This window comes from Lycium barbarum, chromosome 10 (genome assembly GCF_019175385.1).
Source record: "Lycium barbarum isolate Lr01 chromosome 10, ASM1917538v2, whole genome shotgun sequence".
NCBI classification, from domain to species: domain Eukaryota; kingdom Viridiplantae; phylum Streptophyta; class Magnoliopsida; order Solanales; family Solanaceae; genus Lycium; species Lycium barbarum.
Genome location: NC_083346.1, coordinates 3338928 through 3365311, shown reverse-complemented (window position 1 = coordinate 3365311; position 26384 = coordinate 3338928). Strand labels below are relative to the sequence as shown.

The 26384-nt window shown below is 33.8% G+C and overlaps 1 pseudogene; it reads right to left on the bottom strand.

The window, feature by feature from the left end:
• LOC132613518 (TMV resistance protein N-like) overlaps window positions 1–12283 on the bottom strand; it is a 29406-nt pseudogene extending 17123 nt beyond the window's left edge.
• Between the last annotated feature and the right edge of the window lie 14101 nt (window positions 12284–26384).

Sequence of the window (26384 nt, the reverse complement as noted above, 5' to 3'; positions counted from 1 at the left end):
TCTGATTTGAGTATCAAAAATTTAAACTTGTTCACATCCTTTAACTCACCATGGTTAATGATGGCTCAGCATGAACGGGGACAAGATGGAGAATCAATTTGATGAGCTCCTGCATATAAAGGAAAGAAGTAAGTAAAAAAAAAAAGGGGGGGGGGGGGGGGGGGGAAAGGGAAAAAAGAAGGAAGAATGAGAAGAAAAAAATTATTAGTTTTGGAAAGAGACTTTGTAGCTAATAGGAGAGAATTACATAAAAAACAAATTATTACCTATACCTGTGGGAAAGAGGTGCAAAGTTTCTGAAGAGACTGGCGCCTCTACTTGTTGCTGAAGATTCTCAAATATAGAGCTCCCTCTACTTGGCACCTCTAATTGTTGCTGCAATGATCTTAGTTTCTTACTAGACGAGCAACTGGCTTCATTAGAAAAGGCGTCATATTTGCTCCGCCTATCCCAATGCAATGTTCTATTGGATCAGCATTATTTTCCCTCATTTGTAACAAGGCCTCAAGCTCAGGATCATCTTTATACAACAAACGTAATCCATACTCCTTTATTTCTCTAGAGAAAAATAACCTAATAAGCCCATAGTCATTTGGTGTTTTCCCATTTGCCTTAAATGTATCCCATAAGGTTGCAAGAGGTACCAAGAAAAAATGAATAGTAGGTTCTGAAACATATTTTGAATGGTTGGTTAAGGGAAGTTTCTGGGTCATCCACAACACCCCATCATCACATAAGGGAGTCAACTGAGCTGTGGTTTCAATTAAGTTGCTAGAATAACATACAGCAAATCCCAAGAAGTTATCCGATACATACCAATTTTCAGGCAAATTAACTGATACATGTCTATCAATTCCCCGATGGTGGAACCAACTTGGGATGTTCATCCTACTGGTAAATACTCTTAGTGAATCTGAAGCAGAGATGTCGTGCTGCAATGATGAGATGTTCTGAAATAACGAATTACAGATCCAATCATTGCTCCAATCTGCATCTATTGTATCTAATTGTTGTGGAAATTCTGGCAGTTGTGTAAGATTCATGCAATCTGATACGTCCAAGATTTGCAGAGCACCAAGTTGGGCTATACATGGAGGCAAATTCTCAAAATTATTTCTTGAGATACAACTCTTTCAAAGAGGACAAGGATCCAATGTCTTCCGGAAGTCCTCCATCTTTCAGATTGCAGTAACTGAGATACAGTCGTTCCAATGAGTGTAACCCTTCATTCACTTGAGGGAACACCAAGTTCACTCTATCTACGAGGCCTACTTGTGATTTTTGTTTTTCGAAATTCAAGAGTATAAGCTTGTTCAAGCGGACGATGGAAGATGGAGGTCGTGAAATCAGAGTACTATGGGCATCAAGCCTCTCCAAGTTTTCTAAATGTCCTATCTCTTCTGGCAAGAACTCAAGGCTTGAGCAATCCGACACATCTAGCTCCACCAGGATTTTCAGCATGCCAATGCTGCTTGGAAGAGCTACAAGGTGTTTCATAAAGCTAAAGGTGCTTCGTAAGATGAGTTCCGGACTGAAAATAAGATGATGGTAGTTCCCTTATCCCAGAGTCTTTCATTTCAATCTTTAACTCCGGCTTCATTCTTCCCCTGATTTCTGGAAATTTCTCTAAACTAGAGCAATCTCGTAGATTGAGAAATTCAAGAGATTCCACATTAACACATGGAAACCTCTTAAGGCTTTTACAATAATCCAAATGTAACTGAATTAGCTTACTGCAATACCCCAAGGAATCATCAACCTTTTCAAGATTAGAACAATATGAAAGATCCAAATACTTCAAATTTGGCATCCCCGTGAAACCCGACAACTCTTTAAGCCTATTGCAATTTGATAAGAGCAAGGATTGAAGAGTAGCAAGTTGGGCTATTCTTTGAGGCAAATGCTCAAAATCATTACCACTGAGACGCAACTCTTTCAAAAAGGATAAGGATCCAATGCCTTCCGGAAGTCCTCCATCTCTTAGATAGCAGTACCTGAGATCCAACTCTTCCAATGAGCGTAATCCGTCATTCACCTGAGGGAACTCTTTAAGAATAATGCAATGTGATAAGTACAAGAGTCGAAGAGCACCAAGTTGGGCTATGCTTTGAGGCAAATTCTTAAAATAATTTCTATTGAGATACAACTCTTTCAAAGAGGACAAAGATCCAATGTCTTCCGGTAGTCCTCCATCTCTTAGATTGCAGTCACAGAGATTCAACTCTTCCAATGAGCGTAATCCGCCATTCACCTGAGGGAACACAAAGCACACTCCACCTCCTAGTATTTTCGCAAAACTCAAGGATTGAAGCTTGTTCAACCGAACAATGGAAGGCGGAGGTCGTGAAATTAGAGTACGGCTGGCATCAAGCCTCTCCAAGTTCTCTAAATCCCCTATCTCTTCTGGCAAGCTTTTAAGTTTTGAGCAAACAGACACATTTAACTCCACCAAGCTTTTTAACATGCCAATACTACTTGGAAGAGATACAAGGTTTTCCATCTCTTCCAAATCTAGCTTTGTAAGATGTGTTGGGTACGGAATAAATGATGGTAGTTCCCTTACCTTAGAGTAACCCATCCTAATCTGTAACCCCAGCTTACTTCTTCCCTTGATCTTTGGAAATTTCTAGATTCAGACATTCAAGAGATTCCAAGTTAACACATGGAAACCTCTTAAGGCTTGAGCAATCCGACACATCTAGCTCCACCAAGCTTTTCAACATGCCAATGCTGCTTGGAAGAGCTACAAGGTGTTTCATAAAGCTCAAATCTAGCTTGGTAAGATGAGTTTGCTGCTGAAAAAAAGATGATGGTAGTTCCCTTATCCCAGAGTCTTCCGTCCTAATCTGTAACCCCAGCTTACTTCTTCCCTTAGTCTCTGGAAATTTCTCTAAACTAGAGCAACCCCTTAGATTCAGATATTCAAGAGATTCCAAGTTAACACATGGAAACCTCTTAAGGCTTTTGCAATCACTCAAATCACACTGAATGAGATTTCCGCAATACCCCAGGGAATCATCAACCTCTTCAAGATTATCACAACAAAACAGATCCAAATACTCCAAATTTGGCATCTCCCTGAAATCTAGTGTTCGCATCAGATTTCTAGAAAAGGAGAGATCCAGCTTCCGTAGACAAGGAAAATGCTGCAATTAAGAAGAAGAGGAAAGAATGAATTATAGGGAAAAAAAGAAAGGGCAGGTAAAAGAGTGATACTATTAAAAAAATAATTTACTCCCCTCAAACGAAAAATGAGTAACCTCATTTGGACTATTTTGGGGTCAACACAATATTTATTTGCAATTACAAATTAGTTTATATTTTTAATATATCATCTTGCTTTTTACTACACAATGTACATTTTAACCCAAATTTTACATTTTTAAAATTTATTCTTTAGTTGTAATGATTATTTCTTTAAATCTACCTCTCTGTCTCAATTTAAGTGTGTACGAAGTTTAAAAAATAAATAAAAACTTTTAAATTTTGTGATCTTAAATTAAAGATGTGTGTAATTCTTTAAATTTTGTAGTCTTAAACTTGCCAAGTAGGCTGTTTGAAGTGTCAAACTTAATAAATATAGAAAGAACCACTCTTTTAGGCACAAACCAAAAAGGAAAGTAAGACAAATTATATTGGGACGGAGGGAGTATTATATTACCAAAAAAGAAGATAGTTGTTATATGAGAAAAAGGTAATTTTACAAAGAGTCTGCGGTTATAAAGTTGGTTGTTGTTGTTATAGATAAAATGTTGTTAAGTAGAAGTAAAATATAACATAAAAAATTGGTTCCGAAGAAACTTAACTGTTATAAAAAGGTGCTATTATATGTGGATGATGTTATAGAGAGGTTTGACTGTATTGAAAAATAATTTACTCCCTCAAACAAAAAATGAGTAACGTCATTTGGATTACAAGAGTCACCACAATATTTTGTGTGAAATTAGAAATTAGTTTATATGTTTATTTTTTTTCTTCATATGTAATGACTATTTATTCTAATTGTATATTATTTTTTTAAGGCTAAATTTGTAATTAAAAAAAATGACCGGAGTTTCAATTATGTTTATCCAAATAAAAAAAGGAAAAGCTACACAAATACCCATCAAATGCAAAGTATTTACCCTGATGTGCCCCCATACATTTAAATAGCAAAAATACATATTCGGTACTAAAGTTTTACCCAACGTGCCCCCTGTTCCTTTTGCTAGAGCTTGGGCCTTTAGTCATGTGCACATCGCTATTCATTGTAGGACGTCAATTTCTTTTTCTTGTTGAATCACCAGTCTGCCTTTTTTTTTCTTTTTTTTTTTTTTTTTGCAAAATGTGGGTTTGTTTGTTTGCATCATTGCATGTAGATTCTTTTCCATTTATTGTTTGTCTTTTTTATTTTAATTTTTTCCCTTTTATGTTTTTATCTTTTTTCTTTTGAAGGACTAAAAAATAAATATAAAGATAAAAATATTAGCTAATTATTTTTAGACTACTAAAAATATAAAATAAATAATTAGACTACAACAAGAAGTAATAAATAAAAATAGTTAAACCAAAGTTACTAGTTTAGTTATTAAAATCTAAGTTAATAGAAATATATTTTTATAATTCTATTTTATTTGCAACGTAAGCAAATTTATATAAAAAAATATGACACTATTGTTTATATTATTTTCACAAGTAAAATTTACTAAAAATAATATAAACATTAAATTTTCGAACGTGTCCTCTATAATACCATGTCAGTATAATATATATACCAGGTTGATATCACAGAGGACAGAGCTCGTTTTCAAAGGAATCAACCAATCCACTATATGATATATGCCATGTGGGTATCATAGAGTACTAAGGAGTATTTTCCTTTGAAGAAATTAACCAATCATCTATGATACTCTGTCAGTATATAAAATATACCATGTGAGTATCACAGAAGATTGAAAATTGTAACTATGGCATATTGGAATGAAAATAGGTTTGATAGTTACAACCCATTTGGTGAACCATGTCCATATTGTAGAGGACTTCAGTTTTTGCAAGATTGTGAAAATGCTCCCGGGAGAGAAATGTGTGCACCATTTCAATCCTATGATGGGAATATTTGTAATATATGTGGTGATCAAGGTGGACAATGGGGTGATTGTCTTAATTATTTTGCTCCCCCTCCCCGAAGTTGCTCTAACGAAAATGCTAGTTGTGCTTTTGATTTTGATAGGGACAATGACATGGCAAGTGAAGAACAAAGTGCCGGATTTGAAGGCATCATGGCAATGCCCCAAACATACTTAGATCGAGAAGCTAAGATGGAGAAAGAGCGAAAACTCGTCCAACAGTTCATTTTAGAAAATGGAGAAGCTATAAAAAGAATGAATGATTCATTTGAGGATGTCAATTCCCCAATTGTCATGGAAGTGTCGACTCCTCAAAAAGAATTAATTGAAGATGAGATTTCAAATTTATAAGATGAGCCCGAAAATTCTTGTGTCCATGATGAGAGTTGTGAAATTGAAGAAGAAGAAGAAGAGAAAAATCTTGAAGAAGAAATCTCCAATTCTCAAAAAGAAGAAATTGAGGAAATAATAAATAGCATAACGGGGAGGAATGAAAAATGTGGGCAAATTGTGACCAAATGGTGGAAAGACGTTCAATATGGAGATGATGAAACTATCCAAAACGTGGATTTCATCATGGCAGGCAATTTCACATGGCAGGCAATTTAACATAAGGGTATATCTAGATTATAGTATAACGGTAAGGATATAATTAACCTTATATTATAACGAAGGGTATGAATGAATTATTTCCCAAAGTTCAGGGGTAATTTTGGCCTTTTTCCGTTATAATCTATAACACATTAATTTGAGCTTTAGAATTAATACATTTTTGTCCCAATCTAAGTGACGATATTTGACCGATCAACAGGTTTAAGAATGACTTTTGGAACTTGTGGTCTAAAACAAATAAAAAAAATATGAGTGGCGAATCGTGCACACTCATGCCCGACAGTCTTCACGAATGAATTTCAATCGTTGTGGCATGTTAAATGAACCAATGAAGTAATCACACGTGTAATTTTAAAGGAAAAAAATGCTATTCGTTATTGAAGGAAAGAACTACAATAATTTACTTTAGGGAAAAGGTGCAAATATACTCCTCAACTTTGTGATTTAGAATATATATACCTTTGTCTTTACACAAATGGCGCGAATATACCCTTTTCGCTGGCAAGAACTTTTTTAAAAAAACATTTAGCTTGTTTTTTAATTAAAAAAATGCACTTAGGTTTTTTAAAAAAAATAGGTTTAACCATTTTTTAGTAGACTTATATTTTTTTAAAGTCACGTGGTAACTTTTTCCTGATGTGTTGGGTCCAGTTCGTTTAAAAAATGGCTAGACTTATTTTTTTAAAAGCCACGCAGATATTTGTTTAAACGAACTAGATAACCCACTAGACAAATATAGCCACGTGGCCTTATAAAATAAGTCAATTAAAAAGTTGGACAGACTTATTTTTTAAAAGTCACGTGATATTTTTTAATTAAAAATAAGCTAAATAATTCTAATAAAATTCCGTCGAAAAGAATGTATTTGCACAATTTGAGGGGTATCTGCACTTTATTTTATATTTTATTTAAAAAAAAAAAAAAAAAACACCTCTACTGCTCTTATTTCTTCTTCTCTCACCAATCTCTCCCAAAAAAGTAAGAAAATGAAAAGAAAGAAGAGATGAGCAAGAACAAAAAAATCCAAGTGATTGTGAAAGCAGGTTGTTTAAATTCCAATGACAATTCTCAAGCATTTATTTGGCCTCTCTATGTATCTATTTCTCTCTAGAATACCCTCTGAATTCGTGCATTTTGTGTTCCATCATATTACATCTCACACAAATATGACTTTAAACACAAACAAAAAAAATCACCTCCCTATGTTTTCAGCAGTTAGAGCTGGTTAATAAATCACCCAATGCGAAGCAATTGTATGTCATGTGTGACGCCAGGTCAGATTGGGGTGGTCAAAAGACACACTTGTGTCAATAAAAGGTTAATCTATGATCACTAGAATAGTTAAGATGTCTATTTGACAATTATTGTCATCTTTGAGTGTCTATCTATGTATTTGACCAAAATAAAAATAAAAATTGAATTCAGCTATTGTACCTTTATTCCAGTCCATAAATGACGCAATGAGCTCCATCTGAGATCAAGATAAACAAGTCTTTTGGGTCCAAACTTTTCTGGCAATGACTCCCGAGGATAATAATTATTGACAAAGCAACGCAAGTTGTTGGGCAAGTACTCAATGCCAATGGCGTCACCATGGTTGCCGAATATTCTAAGCATTTTCATATTTTTCATGGCTTTTTTGCTCAAGCATAGTTTTTGAATGCGTTGTACCCAGATTGCTTCCGTTGCTTTTTTTCCCTGATAAAAGGATCATTAGTTCACAAAGTATAACTTCAAATGATTGTATAAAATCCGCATGCTAGTATGACTACTTTCTCGCTCCTCGTAATGCCAAATTTCACCATGCTTTGTATAATTTATACGGAAAAGGGCCTAAAATACCCTCGAACTATTGAAAATGGAGCAAAAATACCCTTCATCCACCTTTCAGCCCCCAAATACCCTTATCATCCATCTATTGGGTCTAAAATACCCTTATCACCACCTATTGGGTCTAAAATATCCTTATCACTAACAGAATCTTTTCATTAAACACGTGTCATTTTTCTATGGGAAAAGGGCCTGATTTACCCCTCTACTTTGGGAAAAAGTTCATATTTACCCCTCGTTATACTATCAGGCCATTTATACCCCTACCGTTACAATAGTTGAAATATTTGCCCCTATTTTTAACGGAGGGGTAAATATGAACCTTTTCCAAAGTAGAGGGGTAAATCAGGCCCTAAAAAATAAAACACCCTAAAGTTTCCAAACAAAACTTACTTCGGGTACCTTTTCAACCCCTAAAATGACTATCCGAACGTCTACATATCCTTGATGTATTGAGCCTACATTATTGTACGCAGAAAAAATATCAGGTTCTATATAAAATATTGACGTTTCGGAGTCTTGACACACCACTAATCATTGGTCAAAGTATGAAAAAAAAAACTAAATTTTTTCAACCAAAACTTACTTCGGGTACCTTTTCAACCCATAAAATGACGATCCGAACGTCTACGAATCCTGGCTGTATTGAGCCTACATTATTGTAGGCAGAAAAAAATATCAGGTACTATATAAAATATTAACGTTTCGGAGCCTTGACACACGACTAATTATTAGTCAAAGTATGGAAAATAACACTAAGTGTTGCAAAAAATAAAGTTGGCCAATTTTTGTTTTTTATTCATACTTTGACCAATGATTAGTGGTGTGTCAAGACTCCGAAACGTCAATATTTTATATAGAACCTGATATTTTTTTCTGCGTACAATAATGTAGGCTCAATACATCAAGGATTCGTAGATGTTCGGATCGTCATTTTAGGGGTTGAAAAGGTACCCGAAGTAAGTTTTGGTTAAAAACATTTAGTTTTTTTTTCATACTTTGACCAATGATTAGTGGTGTGTCAAGACTCCGAAACGTCAATATTTTATATAGAACCTGATATTTTTTCTACGTACAATAATGTAGGCTCAATACATCAAGGATATGTAGACGTTCGGATAGTCATTTTAGGGGTTGAAAAGGTACCCGAAGTAAGTTTTGTTTGGAAACTTTAGGGTGTTTTATTTTTTAGGGCCTGATTTACCCCTCTACTTTGGAAAAGGTTCATATTTACCCCTCCGTTAAAAATAGGGGCAAATATTTCAACTATTGTAACGGTAGGGGTATAAATGGCCTGATAGTATAACGAGCGGTAAATATGAACCTTTTCCCAAAGTAGAGGGGTAAATCAAGCCCTTTTCCCTTTTTCTATTGGTTGGATTATAAAATTAATTAAACTAATTAACTTTTGCAATATTGACCAGATAGTGCCCCCACCCCCCGACCCGACCCCCCCCCCCCCCCCGTGAAAAAAAAAGTTGACATTTTTTTTTGCACCCCCCCCCCTGCACCCCACCCCTACCCCCCCCCCCCCCGACGCAAAAAAAATTAATATTTTTGAAAAAAAAAGTTTTGACGTTTGTTTTTGGGATTTTTTAGCTGGGAGGGGAGGGGGGCGTAGGGTGCGGGGTTTGGGGGGAGGGGGAGGGTGCGGGGTGGAAAAAAAAGTCAACTTTTTTTTTCAGCTGGGAGGGGGGGGAGGTGTAGGGGGTGGGGTGGGGTGCAAAAAAAAATGTCAACTTTTTTTTCAAAAAAAAAAAAATCACCGGGGGGGGGGGGGGGGGGTGGGGGCACTTGGGTTATCTGGTCAATTAGTTTAATTAATTTTATAATCCAACCAATAAAAAAATGTCACGTGTTTGACCAGAATATTCTGTTAGCAATAGGGGTATTTTAGACCCAATAGGTGGACGGTAAGGGTATTTGGGGGCTGAAAGGTGGATGGAAGGTATTTTTGCTTTATTTTCAATAGTTCGAGGGTATTTTAGGCCCTTTTCCGTAATTTATAATTGCGTTGAAGTTCTTGATAAGGTAAGCTTTGGTCCTCTTTACTTGAAACAAAACCAATAAATTGTAAGGAGTAATTTTGTTAACAAAATAATCAATGGTAATTAAAATGAATCCCTTATTGAGTTATTAACATATTAAGTATATAATGCCATATAAATTCAAGTTAATCCAAACAATGAAATTGGATTAAATAGATTAAATGGCTACTAGACTAATTCATGGCTTAATAACATAAGAAATCGAATTAGGCAACGTTAACTGAAGTAGCTCCTTGACAAATTAATTAGGCCGCACGAGTTAGGAAATTACTACTCCTTACTTAAGCAGAATCATTTCTACAGAGCAACCATAGAAAGTGAGACCTTCGGTTCTTCTAGAAGCCAGAGAAAGAAGAAGATTAGCAGAAATAAACCTAATCCAATTATCAACAGATTATGACTTCAAATATTAGTCATCACGGAAGGACCTTCTATACGTAAAAGTTCGTTATAATGATATTGAGATTATCCAAGAATTTAATTTGCTATCCGATTTTGCTTGCATGAAAATGTGAGAAACAGATAGATTGGAATTGAACCTATATGTCTTTGGAATATGAAAAATAGAAATTGAATATTATGGCATTGTTTAGCCTACTTACCGTATTGTTGATCATCACTTCTTTGATTTCTTCAACATTCCATAGTCTGCTACGTTCTCCCGGATCCTTTTGCAGGTTCACCACATATTTACCCATCTCTTGTATTAAGTCATGCATTTGAATCGTACCATATTTGGTTAAGAACACAAGAGATTTGTCAATTAGGACATCCAATCCATATTCAGCTCCAAATTCACAGCTCTCAAGGATTTGCATGACTTTCTTTTTACCCATTCCTCGTAAGAAACATGCTATATCTAGAAATATCGTTTTCTCTTCGGGCTCCAACCCATCATAGCTTATCTTGAGTTTTTCAACAATTTTTGAACCAGCGTTTTTCTTTATTTGGTGTACAGTTCTTTCCCACCGAGCTAGGTCTTTCGTATGCAACGAAGAACCCCACAACACGAGGGATAAAGGAAGGCCTTTAGCATGATTTACAACCTCCAACGAGAGCTCCTTAAACTGATCACTTGGAACTCCATTATTTTGTTTGAAAGCATGCTGATAGAACAGTTGCATAGCTTCAGGATCAGGTAATGGAGTCACTTCATATATTTTGGCATTCTTTATCAAATCTTTATTTCTAGTTGTTACAACTACTCTGCTACCATTACCAAACCAACCAACATCACCTACTAAGTACTCCAGATGATCTCTTTCATCTATGTCATCAAGCACTATTAGTACCTTCATAGAATGAAGTTTCCTCTGAATCTTATCCCTCCCGTCATACTTATTATTGACGTTATCATCTTTTTTTCTTAACAATTCAGTTAGAAGGATATTTTGCAGAGAATGCATTCCATGTTTGTTTTCTTTAACATCCGCGAGAAAGGAAGCAGCTTTAAATTGATAAGAATGAGTATTAAAAATGGCTCTTGCTAGTGCCGTTTTACCGACTCCGGGCATTCCCCAGATCCCCACAATCCGAACATCATTGATTTCCATCTGTAGCAGGGATTTTACTTCCTCTAAACGAGTATTTATTCCCACAATATCTTTCAAATAAGATAAAGAAGTCTCGCATAATTTGGACGAAATTTGGTCAACAATATCCTGAATACATTCTGATTCAATCCTACAAAAAGTAAGAAGATTCTTGATATATACAGGTCAAAAAGTCAAGAACGAGAAGTACTTCACACTGTAGATTACTGCATAATTATGATGAAGGGACTAAGCACATAAATCAAAAATCCTAAAGAACCACTCAAAATATTATCTATGTAACAAATGTCATTTTGTAATTAAATTAATAGGAACTATCCCTTGTTACTGATAGAAACATATCTAATAGTATGAAAAGTTTATTTAAAATTCCGTTTGACTCAATTTTTAGGTAAAGATTCTTTGTTGTATAACAGAATATGTGTAGCTAGTCTTCATAAACTATTCCCTCCATTTCAGTTTATTTAACTCACCTGTTACAGGTGACACAACCTTTGAGATTGGCCGCTTTAGTTAAAGCTGTCCTCCATCCTAGCACCTTCTGCATCCCCTTAGCATCATCCTTATACTTTAATTCATGATCGCCAAATGCTTTTGCAAAGCTCCCACTTTGGTTTCGAACTTCTGTTGCATCAACACCATAGAAGACCGGGATGACTGTCTCTCCATTTTCATCCTTCTTGCATTCCATGATTTTTACTAATTCATCCAAGCACCATCTAGATGTAGCATAACTCTTCGAGAAAACGACGAGGACAACTTGAGACTCTTCAATAGCTTTTAAGAGTTCTTCTGGGATCGAATCGCCAAGCTCTAGCCTTTTATCATCTTGAAAAGTGATTATCCCCCTGTCCGTCAAATATTTGTATAAGTGACCCGTAAATGTGTTGCGAGTATCTTCACCTCTAAAACTTAAAAAGACATCGTACTTCCATCGAGGGGAATATTGTGAATTACTCGCAGAAGAAGAAGTTGACGCCATGGATTCAGTTAATTTGTAGAAATTTGAGAAGAAAGAAAAAAACTTGCGTGGATAGATTGTGGTAGTGAGAAGAGATAAATGGATGATATCTGGGACAAATTCATATATAGGACATCAAATATGAAAAACTTCAATGAAGATGCGGTCCACTCCAATTGACTTATTGCTAAAATAGGGTCAAGTCAAGTGGTATATACTGTAGCATTAAATGTGGTATAGTGATTCATAATAGAGAAGTAGTGTAGGAAATTTCTTTCTGTGATAGAAGACCCACTTCACAGTAATATGTACAGCTAAAAGTAAAAGCAGACAAACCTACAAAGAAAAGGGTAAATTTTCAATAATTTCTTTGTCACTGGCTTGTACAGACGGAGAGAGTAATATTTATTGCAATTGAATATAAACAAGAGTGCTACGGTCTTATTTTTCTTTGTACAGGTGGAGAGAGTGAAAACAAAAAAGTGGGTCCGTAACCATAAACGACAAGCATTTGGAACAGAACAATAGACCAAGATGTAACCAAAATTACCTTGTGTGTCCTCTACGAAAATTCCCAATCTTTACTGGGGATTTTACTTCCTTCTGGCTATGCCCATTTTCCGAATTCATAATCCTCATATTCTCAAACCCATTAATTAATTAGACAAAAATTTCCAAAACCCATTTCTATGGGTAAATCCCCAATTCCTGCAATACTCCCTCTCCCTCATTTTACCCGGCTTTTAGCATATTTATTACTCCATTTTCAATTTATGTGACATTTTTAAATATAAAAAAAAAAGTATAATACATAGATACGCAATTTTCGGGACGGAGTCAAACATCGTCACATAGTTAGGACAGAGGGAATAATAAGTAGCTAAGGATCAGTAGCTATCTTTGGGAATAACAACCCTTTGGCTTTTCTTTATGAACTTATGAGAAGAACTTCAAATGTATCTTCATCTACATTTTTTATTTTTATTTTTTTGTTAATTTTTTGTATTACTATTCTTTTATAGTTTTTTTTTTTAAATTAAGTCTATCGTTGTGGTAAAAATTCAATCGTGATGATGTATAGATTGTGGTTGTGATAAGTGATAAATTGATGATATGTGGAACAAAGTTATACTCCCTCTCGGTTTCAATTTATGTGAACCTATTTTTTTTTTAATTCATATTAAAATGAATGACTTCTTTCCTAATTTGGAAACAAATTCACTTTATGAAATAATTTATAACTACACAAATATTTAAGACTTATTTTAAATCATAAATTTTAAAAAAATATTTTTTTTTTTAAATATCGTGTTCAATCAAATAAATTTATATAAATTGCAACTGATACATGGGACATCAAATATGAAAAGTTTCTATAAAGATGGGGTCTACTCCAATTGAATAATTGCTATTGGAGCTGTCAGCTGGCACGTCTTCATTGAATAGAGAAGTACATTTGTGTGATAGAAGACCCACCCCTCCACTCTCTATCCAACAGTAATATGTACACAATGACAGCTCAAAGTTTCAACACTTGGGTGATGGATAAGTCCCAACAGCTATGTCCCTATTCCATCTTCCACCAAAGTAATCAGATGACGTGAGAATTAATTTTCTTCATAGTCACCTAAATTTAAAAAACTTCCTATAAAAATTATTTTTATTTTATTTAGAATAATAAAGTCATTCAACTATTACTATTTATCTAAAAAAAAATACCTCAACATCTCATAAATCATTATCTCATAGTTGACATGTCATGTCATTAAAGTCCCATCTTTTTTAATAATAGGCTTATTTAACTCATCAAAACTCATTTAACACAAATTTACATTTTATATCCAATCAAATATGGCCGGTAAAAAGTGTCAAAGAAATCAAACCATACTTTTTATTAAGCTACGTTTTCAAATCTTAGATTTTTTAAATTCAAATTCAAATAGTTCAATCTTTCTATTCAAATTCAATTTTTTTTTTTTAATATCTTACTATCTGTTTTCACATTAAACAACATATTCTTTTCACATTAAAATAGAATTTTAAATTACAAAACGACTACATTCGTATTAGTTGAACTTTAAAAATCTAATTGAATCGTATAAAAAAAAGTTAGTGTCAATTTGTCCTCTGTATTTTGAGTTATTTATCCTTAAATATGTATGGTGTAATTTTTGAAATTTCTATTTCCATACTATCAAATCTTTTTATATCTCATGCAAAAGGTATAGAATTTTCATTACGATAATATTTATTTTAAGACTATTACAAATTACTCTTATTTTTTATTTTTAAATATTATATTATTATTCTTATATGAAATATAATATATTCTTAATTTATTCATGTTAAGACATAGATATTCCAACTTGACATGTTAATATCTAGCAATATATTAGACTAAAGCTCTAAAATAACTCAAAATCAATTTTTTAATATTTTAATTTTAATTTAAGACTTATCCATAGATTTAAAATTTCATCTTTTAATTCAAATTCATTTAGATTGCACGATAGTTTGTTCCTTTGTCCCTTTTTAATAGGGTCATATTTGATTTGGTATAAAATATAATTTGGTTAAATGAGTTTGATGAGTTAAATATGTCTATTATTAAAAAAGATGGGACTTTAATGACATGACATGCCAACTATGAGATAATGATGCTTTTGAGGTGTTTAAATATTTTTTGAGGAAAGTAGTGATAGTTGAGTGATTTTGTTGTTCTAAATGAAACAAAAGTGATTTTTGTAGGAAATTCTCTAAACTTAGTTGACCATCTAGGGAATTAACTCTAATAACCTCCATGAAATCCTTTGATAGACTAGAAAATACTCGGCCACAATCTTGCTACTAATGGCTCATTACTTAATAATATCTATATCTTCTATTCCTTTCAAGTCCTAGGGCAGAGCTAGACTATAGCTTACAGGTTCGGCTGAATTTAGTAATTTTGGTTCAAATTGTGTACTAGCTCTATTCTATATTGATTGTCAACATTACTAAAAATATTCATCCCATAATACTTGTCAAATTACAAAACTAAGATAGAATTAATTAAGGTTTTCGAATTTTATCCAGTAATACGTGCAGAATGGACAGCTCAAAGTACAAACGGATGAAGCTGCAAAGAAAAAGAAGGGTAATATCCCAGTAATTTCTTTGTCATCGACAACACGCCTTGATTTTTTAAAAACAGTAGTATGGTCCTTATTTTCTTTGTGCAGATGGAGAGAGTGAAACAAAAAGTTAGGACCATAAATGAGTCAATATGGAACAGAAGAATAGACGAAGGTAACAAAAATTAGTGCCTTGTAACAAAAATTACCCGTCTTTTAAGGCTTTAGCACCTTCATTGATGAAATATAATGTGCAACGTATAATTTACTAAATTACTTTTACTTATGTCATTGACTATTAAATGTTACTATTGAAAAATAAGGATTACTATTAATCACTCTCGATACTTATGATTCTCCTCTCACTTCATGAATGTTAGGCTACACCCCTGGATGCTAATGTTTACTCCCAAATATAGGTCCCATTTTTTAATTTGCACCCGAATGTTTATTATTGGGGTAACTCTGTTCATCAAGACTTAGGCATGCTGAAATAAATCACAGAGCAACTTCTTTGTCTCCGCTTAAATTTGAACCAGAGACCTTATGATTCACCTCTTACTTGATTGTGCCTTGGGCTACATCCATGGATGACGCGATTTAGATGGTGTTTGAATTGACTGTTTAAAAGTAGCTTATAAGCTAAAAGCTAATTTTTGTACCTTTTTTCTTTGCTTTTGGCTTTTTTTTTTTTTTTTGACTTAAAAGTAAGTGTTTAAAAGCATTTTTTTTTATATTTCTAAACACTATAAAAAAGTAAAAAAGAGCTGAAAAACTAATAAACACTTAAAATAAATCAATCCAAACACCCTCTTACTCCCTAATCTATTTATTTCTCAACAAAAGGGCAATAGAACAACAACAACAACATACCTGGTATAATCCCACCAGGTGAGGTCTAAATTGTCGCTTGTAATGTTAAATGAGTTGGTTCACTGTGTAAGGTAATTTATTAGAGTCTCTACAATTGCAACAGCTGTATATTCTGAATCTTATTGACCATTACCAATAATAATTAAGAAACTACTAATATACAGTAGACTGTTAGCAAATAAATACCTTGTAATTCTCTTCTGAACGAAAATTGTGTATCATCTCCCTATGAATGTTGGAGCAAAGTTGTTGTGCTCCCTATGAATACTCAGCACAATAATTCCACTGTTAAAACAATTGAATCAATTCCAACACACACCCATGGCAATAAGTTCCAATTCAATGGGTAAGTCCACAGTTCCCGTAATTCTATCACTTTTTGTGTTGCAATTCTATGTTTTTTTTTTTTTTTTTGTCATAAACAATTCCTACCAACACATGGTGGAATTTACTCAAACTCTACATAAATGTATCTAAGCTAAATTCTCAATTCTAGTTCATTAATTTTGATGGACTAATTTAGTAGATATATCGATTATTCTTGTTCTCTGCCCTCCGTAGGAAAATAAGGAAATATTTGGCAAAGATTTTCGAATATTTGACCAAAATCAACCTTATTGTTTCATTACAACTTTTGTTAAATTATTTATATAGCAATTGAAAAAACTTTTCAAAATTTGAGTCGAAAATGTCTAATAGGAAATACAAGTGTTTAATTGGAACAAATTATATTTCGAGCATTGTCTAATAGCCTATTTGGTCAAATTTTTGGGAGGCCAAAAGTACCTTAGTTTTTTTCCTTCAAAAAAATGCTTACTTTTAAAAAGTGAGGGTGAGGTGTTTGGCCAAACTTTTAGGAGAAAATAAGTGTTTTAACATAAGCTGTTTTTCAGAAGCTAAAAAAAATAAATTTCTTTTCCAAAAATACTTTTTTGGAAAGCACATTTAAGAAAAATAAACTTAAAAACACCTTTTATAAGCTTGGTCAAACACATATTGCTACTCAAAAGTGCATTTTAAATTAATTAATCAAACACAAACTGCTTCTCACCCTTTTTTTAAAAGCACTTTTCAAGATAAACTGATTTTAGAAGTTCGGCCAAACAAGCTATAGATAAAGTTTACTATCAAATTTTTAGGTTCTGCCGATGTATTCCCCCTAGGAAAAAACAAAGAGTTGGCAAAGAGTTTTGAATTTTTAACCAAAATAGTCTCTATTTTTTCATCACAACTTTCATTACATCCTTAAATTATTACATTTAACCTGAAACATCCTTTAAGTTTTAAAGCTTAACCAATAAGACCCCCTGTTAACTTTTCTGTCTATTTTTAACTGTACGGTCTTCTCTCATGCACTTTATCTTCTTTTTTAAAAGAAAAAGGGTTAAAAACGCCCCTCAACTATACGAAATAGAGCCAACGATTGTCATAAAGTCCATGAAATCCTTTCAATTGATCTCTAGTGTCACCATTTAAGTTTAATGAAAAAAATTCCGGACTAAAACACTCTAAAGTTGAACGGCAAAAGCGTCGTGATCTTTAGATCCTTATGATTCCAAAGTTATAAACAAAAAAGAGAAAAGAATATGCTTTAGAACTGTGACATACAAGTTAGGATAGAAAGATGTCCTATTGGATTACTCACAAACCCTACGGGATACATTATGACAAATCGGTATGAGTTAATATTATATTCAACCTATTGTATTGCATAACTCACAAACCATACTAGATTGTCATAATTTCAACTTTTCAATCATGGTACCTCATTTAAATAATTACATCCGAAAATTGACTTTTTTATCATCATCTGAATGTGTAATATTCCAGCAAAACTAAAACCTCTTTTACTTTCTGAATGCTATGATAAATGACTATAACCTTCTAGATTTGCCAGCAACATGACGAATTAAAGAATGCTAGAGATTTTTGGTGTTTTTTTTGGGGGGGAGGGGGGGGGGGGGGAATCCAATAATTTGATGCAGTTATTTTCCAATATCAATGATTCTAATAGCTGTGGCATGTTCATCTTGATAACTCACTGATAGAAATTAAGAGTCCACCAAAAACATATAAGGGATCGGGTTTTTTATTTGCTCCCTCAAGTAGAAAACAGAAAGTAAAAATGAGACATAATATTTACGTGGAAAAATCCTTGTCCAAGGGATTAAAAACCAATACCTACACCAGTAGGATTTCCAACTTCACTAACTGAGCAATGTTTTCAAATTACAAGTCTTTTGTAACCAAGGAATTAACCCACTAATCCCTTCCCTTATAATAACTCTATTGGGAGCACTCTCTTGACTAACTTTAGTCTAGCTGAACCTCAACTCATCATAACTAGCTATAATGAGGCGTTTACACAAAAAGCTTAATAAACCAAATACCTACAAAACCCTTCTTGAAAGAAGTGTAGTTTACAATATTCAAACCAAGAAGACACTTGACTAAACAACCTAGGACTTAAAGACATCTTCAGACTTGAGATCTGGTCCTTGGAGTTATTTAGTCTTGATCTTGAAAGCTCTGAGAAAATAGTTGTTACATCCCGTATTTTTGAACGTCGGATTAATTGTAAGTTGAGGTGGGGCCCACACGTCAAGATTTTTTTTGGGACATGTTACAAATTATATGAATCACATATGTGAAGTTAAACACAACTCAAGAAGGACCTTTGGGCCAAATCAAAGTGGAAGTCTTCCAAACGAGTATTTTTAAGAAAACGTTTTCAGGTGACCTGACTTTGGGGGGCAAAAACGGTATTATAAGTTTGGAATTTGGAAAAATACCAAGAAATAGAAGTTGTAGATAATTGAATTAGCTTTCCATCCATAGGTTGTGGGTTCCCATGTGACGTCGGTACAAGGAGATATGAACGTTTTAAGGTCGAAAGGTCAGTGGACTAGGCCAACTCGGGGCCAACCGAATTAGGCCCATGGAAAAATAAAGGGAGAAGAAGAGGCCCAATAGGAGCCATTCGGCCATGGTCCATAAAAAGGATCCAAGCCCATGGAATTAAGTCATGTGGTCAATGAATAAAAGACCACTTAATCATCCAAATTCCATAGAACTTTCAAGAGAAAGAATAGGAGGAAAAACAAGAGAAAAAACAAGAACAAAAAAAAAGAGGGCATTTCGGCTTGGCCATGGGAAAATTCACCCCTCAAAATCTTGTCCCAAAAATTATTTTCTTGTTATATTCTTACTAAATCAAGGTCCCTCTACAACTTGGTGTAGTTGTTTTGGAAGAAGGAGCACTTATTTCTTCAAGTTGACAACTTATTCAAGTGAAGAAGATTGGAGAAAAAGGTAATAATTCATACCTTTTTATCATATTATGAAGGTTTGTTTATGTTGTAGTATGTAGAAATGAGTAGAATTTATGGAAATATGGAAGTTTGCAAAGTGGGTGTGTATATATGTAAGTGGCCATATATGTATATTGTTGTCTAGGTAATATGGGTTGAATTTTATGTTGTATTCTAGTTGTGGTTATGGTGAAATTCATATTGGAAATGGAAGTTGAATGACTTTGGTTGAGGTTGAAAATATGAAATATAGCCATGTGGTGTATGGAAGTAGAATGGAAATGGATTAATTTTGTTTAATGTGTTAGTTGTGTTGTGGTGAACCTTCTGATGTAAATGAAGGTTAAAGAGCTTAAGTTGGCATTGAATTAGAATGTAGAAGATTATGTCACTTTAGAATGATTTTGTGATACTATGGAAATGAAGTTGTTAAGATGTGAATTATGATTATGGTTGATGAAATTGGAAGATGAAAATATGTTATGGATATGTGGGTTGAATATTAGAAGTTTTGGATGAATTATGACTTTGGTGGAAAGTTTGTATATTTTGTATATCTTGTGAATATTTTGTAGAAATGATATGAAATGCTTCCGAATTGTATTGTAATGATCTTGATTAGTAATGAATATGAAAATGTCGATATTGATTTGAAAATACGAAGTTGGAATGAAGGTTACGACATGATGTTGGAAAGATGAATAATTATGTTATATTGTGTTTTGTAGTGATTATTGTTGTTGTTGGTGTTGTTGTTGGGTTGTTGTTGATTGTTTTGGCCGAGTTGAATTCTCAGGGGCGCTATATGTATAGGAGAGATGCTGCCCAAATTTTTATAGACAAGAATTGGTTAAGGTTGAAATTTTAAATCTTATGAATAGTAAATTGGTAAATGTGACCATTTGTAGGTTTTGGACGAAACGAGATTTGAGTTTTGGCAAGCGTAAAGGTCAAGAAAGGTATGTAAAGCTATCCCGATTCTTCTCTTGGCATGTCCTAGATGTACTAGGGTTGGAATTACGCTTCGGGAATATTCTGTTCATCGAAATCCGCGATTGAAATTGTCGCATTTTTGTTCAATAGGATTGAACTCCTTAAGTATCCTTTGTTGGAAAATTATGCAAATTTCCCCAAATTGCCTAGAAAGTTATGGAATGTCCCTAGGACCTCTATAGGTGATTCCATAGGCATAATATACGTAATTCGAGCCCTTCGCTTCGGTTGTCCCGAGGTGGACCACTATTTCCGATTTTACCCTTTTGTATCTATGATTTGTCTTCGAGCGGTTCTAAAGGAAATATTTTAACTACTCTTCTAACTACTAAATAAAAATTGTTTTAAATGCTCCCTTAAGTCTTATAAACTATTTTGGAACATGGAAACGATCGTAGAAAGGTTATTTCTCCGTAATCCATTATGACATCCGAAATACACTCACTATGATTCTGTCCGATTTCATTATTTCGATTTGTCATCCGATAGGTCTTATTGAGTCTCTGGAAATATATGACATTCGTTTGAATTATTTTGATAAGCCCCATAATGTATTTTGAAACATGAAAATGATTACAAAAAGCTTATTTTGACATATGCTATTGGGATATCCGAAATGCATACACTATGATTACTGCTCCGCTTCTGTCATATGGTTTGTCATCTGAATTATGCTACTGAGTCTCCGTAAATGTACTATATTTTATTTTGCATTAGTTTCTCACTACTCCATTCGTGGATGCCTCAACGTTTCCCACACTGAGCCCGGGCCAGGATATGTTCTCAAGCGTCTTCCACTGCATTGTTCGCCGTGCCTCGATGTGAGGGGGCAGGTATACATGTACATGGGTTGTGGAGTATGCTGTGCCATGTACACTATTCTGATATGATATGATATGATCTGATATGGCCATCTGATATGATATGTTATGTTACGGGGTTATTCCCCTTCTCTGATTCCTTATAAGTTGTGGCACCAGTGTCGGGGGGTGACCACGTTCTGTCTGCCGAGTCCCCTGGCAGGGGCCGGATATGATATGGCATATGTTTCTGTACACACTCTTCATGTTTTGAAAATATGCATTTGATACTCTGGACATCTCACTCACATTTCTGTACGTTCTGTTCCGGTTATGATTTTGTTCCGTAATGGGACCAGGTATGACATACGTTTCCTGTAAGTACTATTTATGCTTTATGATCAGCATTTTGCTAATCTGGATATTCCGTTCATTTTCTGTATCTCCTGTTCCGATTATGACTTTGTTTACTACGTTCCATGCTTTACATACTCAGTACATATTTCATACTGACCCCCTTTCTTCGGGGGCTGCGTTTTCATGCCGCGCAGGTACAGACTACAGATTTGCTGACCCACCTGCCTAGGACACCTATTCTGCTATTCTGGAGCGCTCTTTTGTCCAGAGCCTATACTCTGGTACAGTCTGCTGCTGTTGTATATATGTACGCTATTCAGGGGTACGACGGGGCCCTTTCCCGTCTTATGATTATGTTATGTTCTGTAGAGGTCTGTAGACATACATGTGGGTTCTGTATATGTTTTGGGTTGATATGATCTGTGATAGCCTTATCGGCTTCCACGTGCTATATCTGTTCATCTATGATAACTAGTAACGCCAACTGACTTTTATATTGATACATTCTGCTAATATGCTGATTTGGGTTATTGTGTACGTATGGGTGTCCAGCACAGACACTAGTCGCGGCCTACGGGGTTGAGTCGTGACAACAGTGGTGGTTACGCTTTTCAACAATGAGAATAATATGATTTTTAGTGCTCGGTCAAATAAATGTTAACATGTTGTTTATATAGGGAACCAATGAGAGCATGTGAGGATCATGTGACTGGCATGTGATATAGTTATAGACGTTACAATGATCCCTGTCTTTTACCCGACATGCAACTAATGTTCTGTTGTGGCTCTAAGAGTCAGAACAGTGCCACAGCTTTACAGCTGTCACGTTGGTACAGTGCCCAGGAGACCTGATCAAGGACTTAGTCCATGGTGTAATGTCGATCATCAAAACTATGAAATGTCATAACTCATCAACAAATATTAACAACTCAGCTCTATCAAATTAATATAAAATTACACAGAAAAAAAGGTGAAACAACGCACAACTGAAAAACATCGAAAATGTCGTTATTTATGCCCAGTTGTCCTTCGAAAAAGCATTAGGAAAAAGACAAGATTTCCTAATGGGTTAGGGGATGATATTTTTTTCCCGGATAAGGTAGGGGATCGAATTTTCAAATCTGCCATTGTATGTAATTTTTGTGAAAGAGTTTTAAGTTATAGTATATGTTGTTAGTGTAAGAAAAAAAGTTACATTTTCGGATTATATTTATCTATGATAGCAGATAACTTATTTGGGGACCAATTGAGCAAAAGACACTATTTATTGTTATATATAAACGGTTGAATTCCTGTATCATAAGGAAGATTTTAGTTTAGTTGGCAAAGGTTCAAGAGAGCAAATTTTTATCCGCACCGGTATCCACATGATTAAGTGATTTAATGAGGTTAAAATTAATACTAACTAACCATGATTAAATGGAAATAGTGCATGTGCAAAACGTGGCATACATCTATTGATTTAGTGTAAAAAACTGATGTGAATAAGCTTTTACCGTTCAAAAGTTACTAGTGTGACATTCTAGTTTTTTTTTTCTTTTTGTTTTTGAATACCTTACATAAAATTCATAACTCTGCCACGGGAGGTACAATCAAGGGTGGATTTACAGAATGATAAATGAGTCAATAGCTTTTATATAAATTATTAAGATATATACTAAGTAAGTATAGATATTTAATTATAAACTCAGTTATCATTATATATTAATTTGATTATATATACTTCATTGGAAGTTTCACCAGTTGAACAGAATTATTCCTCCACAAATCCAAACGTACACCAATGTCCCTTCCAAAAATTTGTGGTCCTACTACCACTTGATTGAATTCCTACAAAATTTCTTTATGTAGATTACTTTGTAATAACCCCCGTGACATCCCACTTGAAAATTAGAGGTTCCTCCTCTGCTTCCCTTTTCACAACTTACTTCTTTTTAATTTTAGGTCTATTAATTGTTATATTTGGAGTATATAAGTACTACTTTGCTTGGTATAGATAAATACGCATCAATGATGATAACAACAACAACAACTCAGTGAAATCCCACAATGTGGGTCTGGAGAGGATAGAGTGTACGCAGACCTTACTCCTACCAAGGTAGGACGGCTGTTTCCGAGATCAATGATGATAACAATGGAAGGAAAAAAAAAGGGGGCAAAATCAAATGAATACTCTATTTATGTTATTAACCATGATGACTCGACTTGAAACCATAGGTCCATGTATCAATTTAGTTTCTCAACCATCCAATACTATGGACGACCAACATGGTATGATGGGTAAGATCACGCCTAATGTTTACATCAAATCTTGTAAACTTACTATATTTAAATAACGGAAAAGGGCCAAAATTACCCCTGAACTTTGAAAAATAGTTCATTCATACCTTTCATTATACTTTAGGGTCAATTACAACCTTACCGTTATACTATGCGGTCAATTATACCCTTATGTCTAACGACTGCCACGTGGCATCATCTCAGCCCTTCAAAATTATTTTACCCTCAAATAATTTTTTACCCACTAAAATAACCCAACCCGACCTGATTTTTTTCCAGGAAAACTAATACGGATAATTTTTCCAGCAAAAAAATAAAAATAAAAAAATCCATATTAGTTTGGCCGGAAAAAAAATCGGGTCAGGTTGGATTATTTTAGTGGGTAAAAAATTATTTGAGGGTAAAATAATTTTGAAGGGCTGGAATGATGCCACGTGGCAGCCATTAGACATAAGGGTATAATTGATCCCATTGTATAACACTAAGGGTATAATTGACCCTAAAGTATAACGAAGGGTATGAATGAACTATTTTCTAAAGTTTATGGGTAATTTGGCCCTTTCCCGTTTAAATAATTTAATTAGATGAGAATACATGTTAATTAACCATGATTAAATGCTAAAAGTCAATTTATAAACACATGTCAAATATTTATTAGATTGGTGTAAACAAACGGGTGAGGGTAAGTTTTCACCGTGAAGATGCTCTACTAGCTAAGCAAGTCTCGTCCTCTAGCTTTCTTTCCAAGTATATATGAAGAACGTACGTTAATGTGTCTTCTCTTCCCGGATATGTTTGTCACATGTACCACTTGAGCTAATTAATTCGTTGAAATTTGAGAAGATAAAAGAAAAAAAAAGTGTGGATAGATTGTGGTTGTGATAAGAGTTAAATGATGATATTTGAGACAAATTTTCTATGAAGATGGGGTCTACAATTGAATTTTTGGTATTGGACCAGTCAACTATGGTACGTTTTCATTTAGACCACAGCTCGAAAATCTTTCTTTCTTTCTTTCTTAGATATCATCCGGAGTCAAACATCCTCACAACCCTTAGCCTTTTCTTTGTGGACCTATGAGAAGAACTTCACTCTTCAAATGCATCTAATCTACCATTTTTTATTTTTTTGTTAATTTTTTATATTACTGTAATCTCAGAGTTATATTTTTCATTTTCTTCGTTCACTTTTACTTGTCTACTATTTTAAAAATAGATTTTTAATTTTTACTTGAATAGATTTTCAATTTTTACTTGTTCACTTTTGCATATCAAGAGAAAAATAATTTACTTTTTCTATTTTACCCTTAGCATTAATTACTTATTCCAATTCATTTTTCAAATTCATTACGACTATACACCAATTAATATGAGTTTAATGGTAAATTATGTACTTCATTTATTATTTCTTAACGAGTGTGTAAAATTCATATTGGACAAGTAAAGTGAATAGAGGGAATAATTAAGTTGGTTGTTATGATAAAATTCATACAATGGTGATGGTGTATAGATTGTGATTGTAATAAGTGATATTGATGATATTTGGGACAAAAGTTATATGAAAAATTTCTATGAAGATGGGGTCTGCTCCAATTATATTATTGGTTATATATTGGAGCAGTCAAGTGGTACATTTTCATTGAATAGTATTCATTCATAACAGAGAAGGAAATTTCTGTGATAGAAGATCCACCTCTCCACCCTCTATCCACATTAACATGCACACAATGGACAGCTCAAAGTACAAGCAGATGAAGCTACAGGGACAAGAATATACTTTTGGCCAGTTTCAACAGTTGAATAGAATTAGTGATGGACAAGTCCAAAACACCAATGTCCCTATTGACCAATTGATGGAAAGCGATGAGGTGGAGGAAGAAGACTACAAAATTTACTTTATGTAAATTACCTTGTAATAAACTCCCTGAAGTATACTGTAGGTTTTTTGGCCATTGTTCTCAACCTATTTTTTTTAATTTTTGAGTTGGTATCTCAAAACTACTTAAACTATTGTTAGTTTAATATGCTTAAAATGGGTTGTTGTTACCACCCTTGAACTATATTTTTTTTTTAACATCCCTCCAAAAAAAATAGGTCAAAAAGAGTATTTATGTGGCATTTTACGTTCATTTTTTTAAAATTAATTTTTTTCAGAATCGATTTTTTATGTTATATTTTACTTCTTTATAACAACATTTCACCTATAACAGCAACAACCAACTTTATAACGATACGCTCTATGTAAAATTACCCCCATATAACAGTTATCTTCTTGTTTTGGTAATACAGTCAAACCTCTATAATGACAGTGTTTGTTTGAAAATTTTATGACTGTTGTAGTGAGGTGCTGTTATGCATGTATACTGACATTCAATATTTAGATCTCATTTAGCTGTTATAAACAAAGTACGCAAACAATTAACTTTTTGTACTTTTTATGTTATAAACGAAAACAATATACTTGTAAATTTTAAAATCTCAATTGATTTTCATATCTCATAAATTAAAAATTAAAAAGAATAATAAATTACTACTAAATTCATAACTAC